Raw genomic sequence first — 15,633 nt, 5'->3', positions numbered from 1 at the left:
GCCCCATCGAGTCTTCCCAGCAGCAGGACCACGTCACCTCAGAGGGAGGCTGCTCCCTGCCACGTGTCCTTCTTTGTCTTGTGGTGAACTGAAAGTAGTGAGGAGAGCCTGCAGGCGTCCTGCCCCGAGTTCTGGGAGCAGCCGGCCCACTCTCCAGCCTCCTCCTTAGGGAGCCCCACATTTGACCCTTGCTCCACCTGGCGCCGTCTCCAGTACTGGAAGCCATGTGCTGCACACACGTGTCTGTGCTTTTGGGTGTGTGTATGCATGTGTGATTGTGTGTATGAGAGTGTGTGTGCATTCATGTGCATGTATGAGTGTGTAGGTAGGTGTAGGTGTGGACATGAGTGCTTGCATGTGAGTGCATGTGTACACAAGCGTGTATGTGTGAGGGCATGTGAGGATGTGTATGCTTGTGTGTGAGGATGTGTATGGGTATGTGAGTGTGTGGGTGTGTGAGGCTGTGCGACTGTGGGGTGAGTGCATGTCAGGGAGTGTGGTCACATGCGGAGGTGTTCCTGCATGTGACTTGACTCTCCACTTCTGGGTGTGTTTGCTCAGGTATCTTCCCCTGTGTTCACAAGCCTGTGCTAGTCCAGTGACCATCCACAGGGGGAAGGGGCTGCAGGGGGTCAGATCCCACCTCCCTGTCGCTCCCCTGCCTTCACAAGCCTGTGCTAGTCCAGTGATCGTCCACAGGGGGAAGGGGCTGCAGGGGGTCAGATCCCACCTCCCTGTCACTCCCCTGCCTTCACAAGCCTGTGCTAGTCCAGTGACCATCCACAGTGGGGAAGGGGCTGCAGGGGGTCAGATCCCACCTCCCTGTCACTCCCCTGCCTTCACAAGCCTGTGCTAGTCCAGTGACCATCCACAGGGGGAAGGGGCTGCAGGGGGTCAGATCCCACCTCCCTGTCGCTCCCCTGCCTTCACAAGCCTGTGCTAGTCCAGTGACCGTCCACAGGGGGAAGGGGCTGCAGGGGGTCAGATCCCACCTCCCTGTCACTCCCCTGCCTTCACAAGCCTGTGCTAGTCCAGTGACCGTCCACAGGGGGAAGGGGCTGCAGGGGGTCCCACCTCCCTGTCACTCCCCTGCCTTCACAAGCCTGTGCTAGTCCAGTGACCTTCCACAGGGGGAAGGGGCTGCAGGGGGTCCCACCTCCCTGTCACTCCCCTGCCTTCACAAGCCTGTGCTAGTCCAGTGACCATCCACAGGGGGAAGGGGCTGCAGGGGGTCCCACCTCCCTGTCCCTCTCCTGCCTTCACAAGCCTGTGCTAGTCCAGTGACCGTCCACAGGGGGAAGGGGCTGCAGGGGTCATTCCCACCTCCCTGTCCCTCTCCTGCCTTCACAAGCCTGTGCTAGTCCAGTGACAATCCACAGGGGGAAGGGGCTGCAGGGGTCAGATCCCACCTCCCTGTCGCTCTCCTGCCTTCACAAGCCTGTGCTAGTCCAGTGACCGTCCACAGGGGGAAGGGGCTGCAGGGGGTCAGATCCCACCTCCCTGTCGCTCTCCTGCCTTCACAAGCCTGTGCTAGTCCAGTGACCGTCCACAGTGGAAAGGGGCTGCAGGGGGTCAGATCCCACCTCCCTGTCACTCCCCTGCCTTCACAAGCCTGTGCTAGTCCAGTGACCGTCCACAGGGGGAAGGGGCTGCAGGGGGTCCCACCTCCCTGTCACTCCCCTGCCTTCACAAGCCTGTGCTAGTCCAGTGACCGTCCACAGGGGGAAGGGGCTGCAGGGGGTCCCACCTCCCTGTCACTCCCCTGCCTTCACAAGCCTGTGCTAGTCCAGTGACCGTCCACAGGGGGAAGGGGCTGCAGGGGGTCCCACCTCCCTGTCACTCCCCTGCCTTCACAAGCCTGTGCTAGTCCAGTGACCATCCAAAGGGGGAAGGGGCTGCAGGGGGTCCCACCTCCCTGTCACTCCCCTGCCTTCACAAGCCTGTGCTAGTCCAGTGACCATCCACAGGGGGAAGGGGCTGCAGGGGGTCCCACCTCCCTGTCACTCCCCTGCCTTCACAAGCCTGTGCTAGTCCAGTGACCATCCACAGGGGGAAGGGGCTGCAGGGGTCAGATCCCACCTCCCTGTCGCTCTCCTGCCTTCACAAGCCTGTGCTAGTCCAGTGACTGTCCACAGGGGGAAGGGGCTGCAGGGGGTCCCACCTCCCTGTCACTCCCCTGCCTTCACAAGCCTGTGCTAGTCCAGTGACCATCCACAGGGGGAAGGGGCTGCAGGGGTCAGATCCCACCTCCTTGTCGCTCTCCTGCCTTCACAAGCCTGTGCTAGTCCAGTGACCGTCCACAGGGGGAAGGGGCTGCAGGGGTCAGATCCCACCTCCTTGTCGCTCTCCTGCCTTCACAAGCCTGTGCTAGTCCAGTGACCGTCCACAGGGGGAAGGGGCTGCAGGGGTCATTCCCACCTCCCTGTCCCTCTCCTGCCTTCACAAGCCTGTGCTAGTCCAGTGACCATCCACAGGGGGAAGGGGCTGCAGGGGTCAGATCCCACCTCCCTGTCGCTCTCCTGCCTTCACAAGCCTGTGCTAGTCCAGTGACCATCCACAGGGGGAAGGGGCTGCAGGTGGTCAGATCCCACCTCCCTGTCGCTCCCCTGCCTTCACAAGCCTGTGCTAGTCCAGTGACCGTCCACAGGGGGAAGGGGCTGCAGGGGTCATTCCCACCTCCCTGTCGCTCTCCTGCCTTCACAAGCCTGTGCTAGTCCAGTGACCGTCCACAGGGGGAAGGGGCTGCAGGGGTCATTCCCACCTCCCTGTCGCTCCCCTGCCTTCACAAACCTGTGCTAGTCCAGTGACCGTCCACAGGGGGAAGGGGCTGCAGGGGTCATTCCCACCTCCCTGTCACTCTCCTGCCTTCACAAGCCTGTGCTAGTCCAGTGACCATCCACAGGGGGAAGGGGCTGCAGGGGGTCAGATCCCACCTCCCTGTCGCTCCCCTGCCTTCACAAGCCTGTGCTAGTCCAGTGACCGTCCACAGGGGGAAGGGGCTGCAGGGGGTCCCACCTCCCTGTCACTCCCCTGCCTTCACAAGCCTGTGCTAGTCCAGTGACCGTCCACAGGGGGAAGGGGCTGCAGGGGGTCCCACCTCCCTGTCACTCCCCTGCCTTCACAAGCCTGTGCTAGTCCAGTGACCATCCACAGGGGGAAGGGGCTGCAGGGGTCAGATCCCACCTCCCTGTCGCTCTCCTGCCTTCACAAGCCTGTGCTAGTCCAGTGACCGTCCACAGTGGAAAGGGGCTGCAGGGGGTCAGATCCCACCTCCCTGTCACTCTCCTGCCTTCACAAGCCTGTGCTAGTCCAGTGACCGTCCACAGGGGGAAGGGGCTGCAGGGGGTCCCACCTCCCTGTCGCTCCCCTGCCTTCACAAGCCTGTGCTAGTCCAGTGACCGTCCACAGGGGGAAGGGGCTGCAGGGGTCAGATCCCACCTCCCTGTCGCTCTCCTGCCTTCACAAGCCTGTGCTAGTCCAGTGACCGTCCACAGTGGAAAGGGGCTGCAGGGGGTCAGATCCCACCTCCCTGTCACTCTCCTGCCTTCACAAGCCTGTGCTAGTCCAGTGACCGTCCACAGGGGGAAGGGGCTGCAGGGGGTCCCACCTCCCTGTCGCTCCCCTGCCTTCACAAGCCTGTGCTAGTCCAGTGACCGTCCACAGGGGGAAGGGGCTGCAGGGGGTCAGATCCCACCTCCCTGTCACTCCCCTGCCTTCACAAGCCTGTGCTAGTCCAGTGTCTGTCCACAGGGGGAAGGGGCTGCAGGGGGTCCCACCTCCCTGTCACTCCCCTGCCTTCACAAGCCTGTGCTAGTCCAGTGACCATCCACAGGGGGAAGGGGCTGCAGGGGTCAGATCCCACCTCCTTGTCGCTCTCCTGCCTTCACAAGCCTGTGCTAGTCCAGTGACCGTCCACAGGGGGAGGGGCTGCAGGGGGTCAGATCCCACCTCCCTGTCGCTCTCCTGCCTTCACAAGCCTGTGCTAGTCCAGTGACCGTCCACAGTGGAAAGGGGCTGCAGGGGGTCAGATCCCACCTCCCTGTCACTCCCCTGCCTTCACAAGCCTGTGCTAGTCCAGTGACCGTCCACAGGGGGAAGGGGCTGCAGGGGGTCCCACCTCCCTGTCACTCCCCTGCCTTCACAAGCCTGTGCTAGTCCAGTGACCGTCCACAGGGGGAAGGGGCTGCAGGGGTCATTCCGACCTCCCTGTCGCTCCCCTGCCTTCACAAGCCTGTGCTAGTCCAGTGACCGTCCACAGGGGGAAGGGGCTGCAGGGGTCATTCCCACCTCCCTGTCACTCTCCTGCCTTCACAAGCCTGTGCTACTCCAGTGACCGTCCACAGGGGGAAGGGGCTGCAGGGGTCATTCCCACCTCCCTGTCACTCCCCTGCCTTCACAAGCCTGTGCTAGTCCAGTGACCGTCCACAGGGGGAAGGGGCTGCAGGGGGTCCCACCTCCCTGTCCCTCTCCTGCCTTCACAAGCCTGTGCTAGTCCAGTGACCGTCCACAGGGGGAAGGGGCTGCAGGGGTCATTCCCACCTCCCTGTCCCTCTCCTGCCTTCACAAGCCTGTGCTAGTCCAGTGACCATCCACAGGGGGAAGGGGCTGCAGGGGTCAGATCCCACCTCCCTGTCGCTCTCCTGCCTTCACAAGCCTGTGCTAGTCCAGTGACCGTCCACAGGGGGAAGGGGCTGCAAGTGGTCAGATCCCACCTCCCTGTCGCTCCCCTGCCTTCACAAGCCTGTGCTAGTCCAGTGACCGTCCACAGGGGGAAGGGGCTGCAGGGGTCATTCCCACCTCCCTGTTGCTCTCCTGCCTTCACAAGCCTGTGCTAGTCCAGTGACCGTCCACAGGGGGAAGGGGCTGCAGGAGTCATTCCCACCTCCCTGTCGCTCCCCTGCCTTCACAAGCCTGTGCTAGTCCAGTGACCGTCCACAGGGGGAAGGGGCTGCAGGGGTCATTCCCACCTCCCTGTCACTCTCCTGCCTTCACAAGCCTGTGCTAGTCCAGTGACCGTCCACAGGGGGAAGGGGCTGCAGGGGGTCCCACCTCCCTGCTACTCCCCTGCCTTCACAAGCCTGTGCTAGTCCAGTGACCGTCCACAGGGGGAAGGGGCTGCAGGGGGTCAGATCCCACCTCCCTGTCGCTCCCCTGCCTTCACAAGCCTGTGCTAGTCCCGTGACCGTCCACAGGGGGAAGGGGCTGCAGGGGGTCCCACCTCCCTGTCACTCCCCTGCCTTCACAAGCCTGTGCTAGTCCAGTGACCGTCCACAGGGGGAAGGGGCTGCAGGGGGTCAGATCCCACCTCCCTGTCGCTCCCCTGCCTTCACAAGCCTGTGCTAGTCCAGTGACCGTCCACAGGGGGAAGGGGCTGCAGGGGGTCAGATCCCACCTCCCTGTCACTCCCCTGCCTTCACAAGCCTGTGCTAGTCCAGTGACCATCCACAGGGGGAAGGGGCTGCAGGGGGTCAAATCCCACCTCCCTGTCACTCCCCTGCCTTCACAAGCCTGTGCTAGTCCAGTGACCGTCCACAGGGGGAAGGGGCTGCAGGGGGTCCCACCTCCCTGTCACTCCCCTGCCTTCACAAGCCTGTGCTAGTCCAGTGACCGTCCACAGGGGGAAGGGGCTGCAGGGGGTCCCACCTCCCTGTCACTCCCCTGCCTTCACAAGCCTGTGCTAGTCCAGTGACCATCCACAGGGGGAAGGGGCTGCAGGGGTCAGATCCCACCTCCCTGTCACTCTCCTGCCTTCACAAGCCTGTGCTATTCCAGTGACCTTCCACAGTGGAAAGGGGCTGCAGGGGGTCAGATCCCACCTCCCTGTCACTCTCCTGCCTTCACAAGCCTGTGCTAGTCCAGTGACCATCCACAGGGGGAAGGGGCTGCAGGGCGTCTCACCTCCCTGTCGCTCCCCTGCCTTCACAAGCCTGTGCTAGTCCAGTGACCGTCCACAGGGGGAAGGGGCTGCAGGGGGTCAGATCCAACCTCCCTGTCACTCCCCTGCCTTGACAAGCCTGTGCTAGTCCAGTGACCATCCACAGGGGGAATGGGCTGCAGGGGTCAGATCCCACCTCCCTGTCACTCTCCTGCCTTCACAAGCCTGTGCTAGTCCAGTGACCGTCCACAGGGGGAAGGGGCTGCAGGGGGTCAGATCCCACCTCCCTGTCGCTCTCCTGCCTTCACAAGCCTGTGCTAGTCCAGTGACCGTCCACAGTGGGAAGGGGCTGCAGGGGGTCAGATCCCACCTCCCTGCCACTCCCCTGCCTTCACAAGCCTGTGCTAGTCCAGTGACCGTCCACAGGGGGAAGGGGCTGCAGGGGGTCCCACCTCCCTGCCACTCCCCTGCCTTCACAAGCCTGTGCTAGTCCAGTTACCGTCCACAGGGGGAAGGGGCTGCAGGGGGTCCCACCTCCCTGTCACTCCCCTGCCTTCACAAGCCTGTGCTAGTCCAGTGTCTGTCCACAGGGGGAAGGGGCTGCAGGGGGTCAGATCCCACCTCCCTGTCGCTCCCCTGCCTTCACAAGCCTGTGCTAGTCCAGTGACAGTCCACAGGGGGAAGGGGCTGCAGGGGGTCCCACCTCCCTGTCACTCCCCTGCCTTCACAAGCCTGTGCTAGTCCAGTGACTGTCCACAGGGGGAAGGGGCTGCAGGGGGTCCCACCTCCCTGTCACTCCCCTGCCTTCACAAGCCTGTGCTAGTCCAGTGACCGTCCACAGGGGGAAGGGGCTGCAGGGGGTCCCACCTCCCTGTCACTCCCCTGCCTTCACAAGCCTGTGCTAGTCCAGTGACCATCCACAGGGGGAAGGGACTGCAGGGGGTCCCACCTCCCTGTCACTCCCCTGCCTTCACAAGCCTGTGCTAGTCCAGTGACCATCCACAGGGGGAAGGGGCTGCAGGGGTCAGATCCCACCTCCCTGTCGCTCTCCTGCCTTCACAAGCCTTTGCTAGTCCAGTGACCGTCCACAGTGGAAAGGGGCTGCAGGGGGTCAGATCCCACCTCCCTGTCACTCTCCTGCCTTCACAAGCCTGTGCTAGTCCAGTGACCGTCCACAGGGGGAAGGGGCTGCAGGGGGTCCCACCTCCCTGTCGCTCCCCTGCCTTCACAAGCCTGTGCTAGTCCAGTGACCGTCCACAGGGGGAAGGGGCTGCAGGGGGTCCCACCTCCCTGTCACTCCCCTGCCTTCACAAGCCTGTGCTAGTCCAGTGACCGTCCACAGGGGGAAGGGGCTGCAGGGGGTCAGATCCCACCTCCCTGTCACTCCCCTGCCTTCACAAGCCTGTGCTAGTCCAGTGACCGTCCACAGGGGGAAGGGGCTGCAGGGGGTTCCACCTCCCTGTCGCTCTCCTGCCTTCACAAGCCTGTGCTAGTCCAGTGACCGTCCACAGGGGGAAGGGGCTGCAGGGGTCATTCCCACCTCCCTGTCGCTCCCCTGCCTTCACAAGCCTGTGCTAGTCCAGTGACCGTCCACAGGGGGAAGGGGCTGCAGGGGGTCAGATCCCACCTCCCTGTCGCTCCCCTGCCTTCACAAGCCTGTGCTAGTCCAGTGACCGTCCACAGGGGGAAGGGGCTGCAGGGGGTCAGATCCCACCTCCCTGTCGCTCTCCTGCCTTCACAAGCCTGTGCTAGTCCAGTGACCATCCACAGGGGGAAGGGGCTGCAGGGGGTCCCACCTCCCTGTCACTCCCCTGCCTTCACAAGCCTGTGCTAGTCCAGTGACCGTCCACAGGGGGAAGGGGCTGCAGGGGTCATTCCCACCTCCCTGTCACTCCCCTGCCTTCACAAGCCTGTGCTAGTCCAGTGACCGTCCACAGGGGGAAGGGGCTGCAGGGGTCATTCCCACCTCCCTGTCGCTCTCCTGCCTTCACAAGCCTGTGCTAGTCCAGTGACCGTCCACAGGGGGAAGGGGCTGCAGGGGGTCAGATCCCACCTCCCTGTTGCTCTCCTGTTTTCACAAGCCTGTGCTAGTCCAGTGACCGTCCACAGGGGGAAGGGGCTGCAGGGGTCATTCCCACCTCCCTGTTGCTCCCCAGGGCCTCGCTCTGCGCCAGCTCCCCACAGTCCTGCCCCAGCTCGTGCAGGTTGTGGCCACTCAGGTTTTGCTGGGGAGAAATGGTCGCCTCCCACACCTGGGTGAAGGGTTTCATGCTGGAGCCATGGGCCAGCTACAAAGCCAGGCTGAGCTGCCGGGCTGCGCCAGCCACCGACAGAGATCTGCTCTGTTGTCACCTGCAGGCAGCTGGCTCAAGGCCTTTCTTTTAGTGGACAATGCCCACTTGTAACCTTCACACAGACCACCTGTGTGCACCAGGCAGGCGCCCAGTGGTGCTGTCCCCTCCTGCGGTGGAGACAGGCAGGTGCATGAAGGTGCTGACTGCTGGGCTCTGCACCATGGAGGCAAAGAGGAGATGTCGGTGGACGGCCCACAGCATGCACCATTATAAAGATGGCAGTTACTCTGCACCGTGAACTTCTCTTTTCCCTGGGAACGTTGCTCTCTGTGGTAGTTGTGTGTTGTGGAGTGTTTGTGTTGTGCATTGTGTAGTTCCCCATGTGGCGTGCGATATGTCATGTACTTTGTCTATGTGACATATTCTGTGCTTTATATTGTTTGTAGTGTGTCATATGTTGGTTACCATGTGGACCCTTCTATGTTATATGCTACACACATACACTTATGTTGCAGCATGCATGCAGTGTGTGTGTGGTATGTTGTGTGCAGTATGTTGTGTGTCTTGCACACTTGTGGGTGTGTGTGTGTTGTACCTTGGGGACAGGCAGTTCCCCAGTGAAAGCACCCAATCTGTTTTAGTCAGCTTTTTTGCCACTGTGAATAAAAGACCCAACAGAACAACTGTGGGGCAGGAAAAGTTTATTTTGGGGCTTAGGGTTTCAGAGGTCTCAATCCACAGACAGCTGTTTCCATTTGTTGGGGCTTGAGTGAGGCAGAGCATCAAGGCGGAAGAGTGTGGTGGAGGGAAGCAGCTTATGAGCTTTTTTGATTGGGAAGCAGATGGAGAGAGACTCCAGTTTCCAGACACAAAACAAGCACCCGTAGCTACACCACAATGAACCACCGCCTCCAGCCACATCCACCTGCCTTCAGCCACCACGAGGTCAATCCCACCAGGGATGAATTCACTGATGAGGTCACCGGGTCATCTCCACCAGACCTCCTTGTGTGGTCTCACATGAGAACGTTTGGGGACACCACATCTAAACCATAACACAATCATTTTCGACTCCCAGATGGCAGCCAGTTGTCACCAGGAGCAGGACGGACTGGGCGTGTGGGGTCTTTGCTGCCCGTGAGCAGGGACTCTGTGGGCCTGGAACGGTGATCCTCCCAGTGAGGTGGCGGTGGGCCTGGAGTGGTCTCTGGCAGGCCCCTCTGGTGCTGGAGGCGGCAGAACCTGGCCGTGCATCTGCTGCAGGTGACTTTCTAAGATAGTGACGTGCCTGCTGCTCTAGGCTTGTCCCTGCGTTGGGTGCTGCAGCCCCTGTGCCCGTGAAGCTGGGCTGCGCCTGCTGCGAACAGTCCTGGAGGGCACCGTGGTCTCCTGGCTGCCACAGCCTTTTGGCTGCCTGTGGCCTTGCTCTTGCTGCCCAGGAGGGCCACCTCACATCCTGCCTCTGCCGGGCTCTCGGGCAGGGTCAGGCATGGAAGGCAGGTGGAGGGGTGGGCTCCCGTCATCAGGCTAATTGATCATTTGGGATTCTCTGGGTCCTGGGGCCACAGAGCTCAGCTTAGGCCTTGGTAGACCAGCCACTGACTTAGGGGAATCGGGTGCAGTTCTTCAAACACAGTGACGTGAGCTTCATCCTGTGCAGGAGGCTAGGAGTGACCACCCAGGGCAGCCTTCTGGGCCACCCATCAGCTGCTCGTGCTGCTTGGCTCTGCCCTCTGAGCCGCATCTGCTCGTGGAGGGGGGATCCTTTGCTGTTACACCTGTATCCCTCAAGATGGGTGGGGAGAGACACTTCCCAGTCCCCAGGGAAAGTCCTCCCTTGTGTCCTGTCAGGCTGCAGGGAGGGGTCTGCGCTGATGGGCCAGGGTGGCGTGAGCGAGTCCCTCGGCAGGAGGAGGCTGCCTTTGGTCCCCGTGAGCACCCTCGCAAGGACACCCCCTCTTCCCCTAGCCCCAGAGCCTTCTGGCACAGTGCCTCAAGAAGAGCCGTGAGTGAGTGAGACGGCTTTGGGAGTTTTGAAAACCCGGATCACGGCAACACACACTGAGAAGCAAGGAAAGGCGTGTTTCACATGTGGTGCGGTGACAAGAGAAGTCATGTGTGGGAGACCTCATGGGCCCTGGGCACTGAGCAAACCCAGCCTGGCCATGTGTGGCCACAGAAACACGTGGTCATCTGATCCTTGACACGGGTGCCCAAGACATCAGGTGAAGAAAGACAGTCTTAATAAATGGTGCTCGGGAACTGAGGACCCATATGTGGAAGAACGAGACCGGAACCTTATCTCTCACCCTGCACAAAAATCAAGTCAAAGTGAATAAAAACCTTGGAATTGGACCAGAAACACTCTAACTCCTAGGAGAAAACAGTCAACACTCCAGCATCTAGTCACAGACAAGAACTTTTCAACAGGGCCCCTAAAGCTCAGAAATTATGCCAAAAGTTAACAAATGGGTGGCATCCAGTTAAACAGCGTCCACACAGCAAAGGAGACAATGTGAAGAGAACTGCAGACTGGGAGAAGATCTTTGCTGACTACTCTTCTGATGGAGGATTAATTAATATCTAGAATATATAAAGAGTTCAAAAACTTAACACTAAAAATTCCAAAGAACCTCATTAATAAACGGGCAAGTGAATTAAACACGTACTTCTCAAAAGAGGTACAAATGAACAAGAATATTTGAAAAAAATTTTAACATCGTCAGCAGGCAGGGAAATGCAAATCAAAACTACCCTGAGACATCATCTCACACCAGTCAGAACGGCAGCCATCAAGAACACAACAGCAGTAGGTGCTGGAGAGGATGTGAGAGAGGACCACTTTACACCACGGTGGGACTGTGAAGTGGTACCGCCACTATGGAAGTCAGCGTGGAGCTCTTCAAAAGACTAGGCATGGGACCACCATCTGACCCAGCGACAGCACTCCGTGGTGTTTATCCTAAAGAATCAAAGTCGGCATACTGCAGGGGTACAAGCACACCTAGGTCTACACAGCACAGTTCACAACAGCCGAGCTGTGAAGCCAGCCCTGGTGTCCATGGAGAAGAAAATATGGTGTACGCATATAATGGAGTTTTATTCAGCCAGAAAGAAAAGTGGAATTGTGTCATTTTCAGGAAAATGGATGGAACTGGGGAACATTGTTAAGCAAAATAAGCCAAACTCAGCAGGTCAAGGGTTATATGTTGTCTTTCATAGAGAGGAAAAAGGGAAAGAAAGTTCAGGTGGATCTCATGAAAATGGAAGGTGATCAGTGGAGACAGGGGGGAGGGGGAGAAATACTGGGGAATGATGTTGATAAATCACTTTGTTATATTTTATGCACATATAAATATGTAATAATCCCACCATGCATAATTATGTACAGTTAAAATGCACTAATCAAAAATATGGAAAAATAATAAAAAATGAAATCGCCACTAATCAGTCCCTTCATGAAAAGAAAGAAATAGGAGGAGTGGACATGGAGGACCACCGTCCCCATGAGTGCGTGGGACCCTGGCAGCACGGGAGAGGCCACCTCCATGTAACTTTCTACTCCTCGTGAGGGCACCGTGGCAGGAAGACCGCACAGAGGTGGACTACCAGGGCAGGATCCCACCCCGGCACGTACCGGGCAGGTTACCGTCACTGTGGGCTGGGCTCGTCCACCTCTGGGGAGGTGTCAATGGATCCACCTCCCAGGGATCCTGGAAGAGAACAGGGCACTGGAGTGGAACCGGGGACATGGTCAGTCATCAGCCCAGCAGCAGCCAGCAGAGTGCAGCTTCACCTGGGCAGGAGAGAATTGCCAGGAGAATGCTGGGGAGGGTGGGCACTGAGGGCCTGTGAGGGTGGCCCAGGTGAAGACGCTGAGGGGGCCTGGCGTTCTGGCCCACCCTGCACCTCTGAGGACTCTGAGAGGAGCGGCTGGATCGCGAGTTCTCCTTCAGATTTTCTAATGAGAATCTGAGCCTGGGGGCAGTTGGTGGAGGCAGGTGACGCCTGCTGCTGGCTGGTGTGCAGTCCTCCGTTGAGCTTGGCCTCCAGCGGGCCCCTGCCACTGTTCTGTGTGAGTGCAGAAGGCAGCACCATCGCAGGAGGTGCCTCTGGATGCTGGCGCAGCACCACTCCTCGTCTACCAGACACACACCATGACTCACCGGAAGGTCAGGTGTCTGTGCCCCCGCCTGCCAGGCCCAAGGTAAGTGACAGGGAGTACCCACTACTCTTGTGTCCTGCAAAGCCCTGGGCTCAGAAGGGGCTGGTCGGTGCTTCTGGAAGCCAGTGAGGCTGAAGGGCATCTTTCCCACCTGATGACTGGACCGTCCACCCCTGCTGCCCGTAAGACCCCTGGGGTCTCAGTCCCAGGGCCCCCGGGGCCACCCTGCCCAGGGCCCCCGGGGCCACCCTGCCCAGGGCCAGGCAGTCGCAGAGAAGAGGGGCAGCTTTGGAGGCAGGGTGTCCTGAAAGGGCTGGGGCAGGACTTAACTCCAGCCCGTTCCTGGACCATGACTGGCTTTGTGGAGCAAGCACATGGCCACCCTCTCAAACTCTTCCTGAAGGCAGCGTGTCCTTCCTTGGCCTGACTGCCTTGTGCCCGCTCTACTCCCTGTCCTCTCAGGTGGACCTCTCTGCCACTCCTCTCAGGTGGACAGGCCCTGTAGGAGCCAGAGTCCAGAGGCCCCTTCCTGCCCCTGAGCAGAGCTCCCACCAGGAGCCCCAGGAAAACAGCCAGGGTAGCAGGGATCTGGAGTCCCGCCCTCTTCCTGCGACCCACCTCTGCCCCACCAGGAGCTCTCCAAGGCCAGGCAATCTCCAAGGAGACAGCTGCAGGTCAGAGTGTCCCTTCAGGGCTCCATGAGGCCAGCAGGGTCTCCGGTTACCAGCAGGGCTACTCCAGCTGCACCTGGCCCCTCCTGTGACACAAGCCCCAGCTTCCTGTGGTCCCTCTGAAACTCCAGCTTATTTCCTTTTAGCGCACTGTGATGCCACCGCACACCTAGTGAGTCACTGATAACCCGGAGCCACCAGGTCTGTGTTCAGATCGCCCGTGTCACCCAGTGGTAGCAGCTGTGTCTCGTCCTTGGCTCTGCTCAGGGCACAGGAGAGGAGGACACCTCAGCCTCACGTCTCGCTGTGGCAATGACAGTAAAAACACAGGATGGTGGGTGTCGATGGCAGCCACTAGGCCCAGGTGCTGCCCCTGGCTGCTGCTGCAAAAGGTGGTTGTCTGACCCTGAGGTGGCTTGGCCGGTGTGGCCCTGGAAGCAGCCAGATGGGCTCTGGATGGCAAGGGCCACCCAGGAGGGAGGAGAGTATTGCCATGGCCCCTCCAACTGGGCCAGGAGCTGGGTCTCTCCCCACTCTTTTCTGGAAGGTCCTGGGAGGCTGGCAGCTCACCTGGGCATGCGACTTGGGGGCCTCAGAAGGCCCTGATGTGCTGGCACATTACGGTAGCAGGGAATCGCCATAAGTGTGAGTGTGTGTGTGTGTGTGTGTGTGTGTGTGTGTGCCTCCTGGCTGGGAGTCAGAGCTCACAGTCATTCAGAGCTTTGCTTTCCTCCACCTGTGGGAGGCAGGGGCAGGAGGCTTGCTGGGGCCCAGGAGATCAGGGCCAACCTGGGTGCCACCGTGAGATCCCACTCGTAAAAAAACGTGAAGCCTCAGCTCCGTGAGGGTGTCACAGGAAAGAGCCTTCCACCTGGAGCTTGGGCCTCACAGCCAGTGGGCAGTCAGGATCCTGCAGTCCCCGCTCGGCTTCTAGAGCAGGCCTGTCCATGTGCTTCAGAGTGACCGGGCTGCAGCATGGGAGTTTTCGGACAGGCTGCTCTCCTCGGGAATGCGTGGAGAGGAGAGTGCATCCTCAAGCTGAGAGCCTGGCCCGCTGCCACAGGGCAGGGTGCAGGGCAGGGTCGTGCAGCCCTCCTGGCTCTGACTCGGACCAGGAGCACGTTGCGACCTCAGGTGACAGACCTGCACACATGGAGTCCTCCCACTGAGTTTCAAGATTATCTGCTTCCTAAGAAGTCTGACGGCGACCTGCAGATTGCACAGGGAGAGCAAGAGCTGCACCCCCCGGAGCGCTTGGCACCATCCCAGTGAGTGGCCCCGGGTCATCTGGAGTGCTGCCCTCTATGCTGAGCCATGGCAACTGGCCGGGGCCTGCAGGGTTCCACTGTGCTGTCCTTCAGTAGATACACTGGGAATTCGGGCTGAGGAGGCCAGGGCCCCGTGGAAACCTGCTGGCTGCTGACTTCCTCAGCCTCCAGACTGTTACCCAGCTCGTTGTAGATGATGATGATCAGTTCCGTGGACCAGTTCTGTGAACCAGTTCTGTGGATCAGTTCTGTGGACCAGTTCTGTGGATCAGTTCTGTGGACCAGTTCTGTGGATCAGTTCTGTGGACCAGTTCTGTGGATCAGTTCTGTGGACCAGTTCTGTGGACCAGTTCTGTGGACCAGTTCTGTGGATCAGTTCTGTGGACCAGTTCTGTGGAGCCTGGACAAAGCCACTCTACTTCATTCATCGCCCTTAGTGGGAAAGAGGTTAGAAATTCATGGGATTTGAGAACAATTATTGATTGGGAAGTTGCTTCATGTGCCAGGCTGGGGGATGTGGAGAGATGAGCAATAAGACATGGTTCCTACCTTCTTGGAGAGAACTGCAAACATTGAATTAAATGTGTGAAATTAAAATGTATGAAATAACTGGAGGCCTTTTAATGTAAGTGAGGTGCCTAGAGGTTCTACCAACGTGCAGAGGGAGTCTGAGGAGAGCAAGGTCTGATAGCCCAGGTGGTTGTGGTCATCAGGCAGCTTATGGTGGCCAGGACTGAGGGAGGACATCAGTGGAGTGCAGACAGAGGGGAGCTGAGAAGGTGGGAGCAGGCTCGGGAGGGAGTGGGCCTGTGTGGGCAGAGTGAGGAGGCTGGGATGCAAGGCCTAAGGCCTCACTGAGGGGGAATATGGACAGCCAGATGGCCCAGACCTGCAAATCCAGAATGTCCATTATGGCCATGGCTCCCACTGGTCTGACGGCCCTGCTCCTGCTGATTGCATAACAGCAGGGGCACACTTGTGGCAAGCATGCACGGTGGCAAGTGAGCACCTGTGTAGGGTCCATTGCATCTAGTGGGGATGCCCATGGGCGTGTCCTTCTTATATGTACATGTGCATGTGGAAGAGTGCATACACACTCAGGGAGGACTATGGAGGGAGGGTCCTGTGTATGTGCCTTGCTGCACATGGGGGTACCTACACAGGCCCCAGAAACATGGGTAGGAGGGCCGTGTCTTAATAAGTGAAGTATCCTCTCATGTGCATATCTCCCTAAACAAGGGCTTTCAGCCAAGTTGGCATTAGATTTAGCTGGTGAGTTTTGTGATTTTTGTTAGATGTTAGATGCAGGTTGATGTTAGATGCAGGATATGTCTATGATCCCAAAAGTGCTGGTTTGACA

At 59.3% G+C, this 15,633-nt stretch overlaps 1 protein-coding gene across 8 annotated transcripts in view; it reads left to right on the top strand.

Annotated features, from left to right (window-relative positions):
• Ptprn2 (protein tyrosine phosphatase receptor type N2) overlaps positions 1–15,633 on the top strand; it is an 875,713-nt gene that overhangs the window by 337,757 nt on the left and 522,323 nt on the right. The gene's annotated exons all lie outside the window — the stretch shown is intronic.

The sequence above is a fragment of the Ictidomys tridecemlineatus genome, chromosome 2 (genome assembly GCF_052094955.1).
Source record: "Ictidomys tridecemlineatus isolate mIctTri1 chromosome 2, mIctTri1.hap1, whole genome shotgun sequence".
NCBI classification, from domain to species: Eukaryota; Metazoa; Chordata; class Mammalia; order Rodentia; family Sciuridae; genus Ictidomys; species Ictidomys tridecemlineatus.
The sequence above is the reverse complement of the archived record's forward strand: the minus strand, read 5'-3'. Positions and strand labels throughout refer to the sequence as shown.